Source organism: Orycteropus afer, unplaced genomic scaffold (genome assembly GCF_000298275.1).
Source record: "Orycteropus afer afer isolate SDZICR_OR568_19922 unplaced genomic scaffold, OryAfe1.0 scaffold00097, whole genome shotgun sequence".
Lineage (NCBI taxonomy): Eukaryota > Metazoa > Chordata > Mammalia > Tubulidentata > Orycteropodidae > Orycteropus > Orycteropus afer.
In genome coordinates, this window is record NW_006921684.1 from 5,431,707 (window position 1) to 5,433,582 (window position 1,876).

The following is a 1,876-nucleotide window of genomic DNA, read 5'->3' on the forward strand; positions in this document are numbered from 1 at the left end:
AGCTGCTCACAGTAGATTCCACCATGGAGTTGATTACCAGTCTCATCATGGGGAATACTACATCCAGCTGCCCAGCCACTCAACCAGGCCTAGACAAGTTGACACAAAAACATAACCACCACACTGGCTGTGGCCAAGAAACCACCACAATCTTGTTAGCTTTATTATATACCCAGATATTCTTATAGCACACAAATATGCATGTAGAAACATTGTCTGCCAACCCTTTATATGGTCATGGGCACACTCCCCCCTGCCTAAATACACCTGATTATGTAGCCTGCCCACCCATCTATCCACTTGTACGTCAATGCTTGGCATCACTGACAACGCAGTACTGTACATAACATGAACCCATTTTTCATTAAACAATGAACACATCTGGATTCTAACCAGTTTGTTTAGAGAGAGCAAAAAGCTTTCAACACTAAAGATAATATCTTGATAATGGTTGAATGTATAAATTTATTCCAATCTTAGTTTGTAAAGGAAAGGCATTTGACAGAAAATCACAGTGCAGGGGTGGAGAGGGTTGGGTGTTTTCAATTCAATGGTTCTAAAACTGCAATGTGGGAGATAATGTCTTACTCCAAAAACTTATCCCACCAAAACCCAAAAGCCAACAGCCCTCCCTTGGCTCTTCAGTTGATAAAAAAAGAAAGTAAAAAGCTCAGGAATACCGTGCTGCTACTTGTGGTTTCATAGCTCCATCCTGTGGATAAAGTCTGTATGTGCAGCATGAAAGTCATCTTTTCCTCAATTTCTATTTATTCTGTGTCTTTTAATAATATTTATCTAGTTTTCAGATGAGATTTTTCTATAAATTTTATAATTAAAGTATAATTAGATAAAATGCCAGGAAAGTATAGAACCAATTAGAGCTGAAAATGACCTCAGAGTCACCAAATTCAACATTCTACTTTCACAGAGAGCCTCTAAAACTTTAAGAAGATACACAAACCTAAAGAAAAATGTTGCTTTTGTTGTTGTAAGGCAGATAGGTAACTTAAGCAGAAACTCTTGAATGAGGAAGCAATTATTGTTCTGAAGCAAAATTAGTAATATGGATCTGAAGTCTGGAAGCAACTCCATTCTGAGTGTACACGCTGGAGTTAGCCTCTGTGGGATTGATTCCTCCCTCGCCATTCACTAGCTGTAAAACATGACTTATACAGACTCATTTTGGGGAAGGGGGGAATCACTCTTTGTGCTTCCACGGTATTCGTGATGATTAAGTGAGACAGTCCATATGTGAAGGAACTGGCACATTAAAAAAACACTTACCATTAGCCATAATTAGAGAGAAGTTTCACAAGGTATCAGAAAAATCGTCTGCTCAGAAATAAGATAGAGACAATTTTGAATGACCTAGTTATTTTTTCCAAAATTGAAGTTGGCTCAGCATACATTCTCAAATTTTAACATCCCATGTTTTCTTCCCTTGCTTTCCATTCTGCCCTCTCTCTGTTCCTTCCTCCCTTTTCTTTCTTTCTTTTTATTTATTTATTTATTTTTGGTAACTGCTCAAATAAATTTTACTAGAGTGCAAGGAACATTGGGAAACAAAGCACAGGCAGGAGATGATAGGCATACAAAATATATTCGGAGGGTTTCTTTACTACTGTCTTACTCATTTAGTTTAGCCAAGGTTTTGTGGGTTATTCATTCATTCATCTGGAAATACATGTGTTGTTGCTATGTGCCGTTGAGTCAGACTCACTCATAGTGACCCCTCCTTGGGGGGGTTCCTGAGATAGTATTACTATGGAAGTAGATTGCCCAACCTTCCTTTCCAGGAGTGGCTGGTGGGTTTGAACCACCAGCCTTCTGGTTAGCAGTCAAGTGCCTTAGGCACTATGCTACCAGAGCTGCAAAA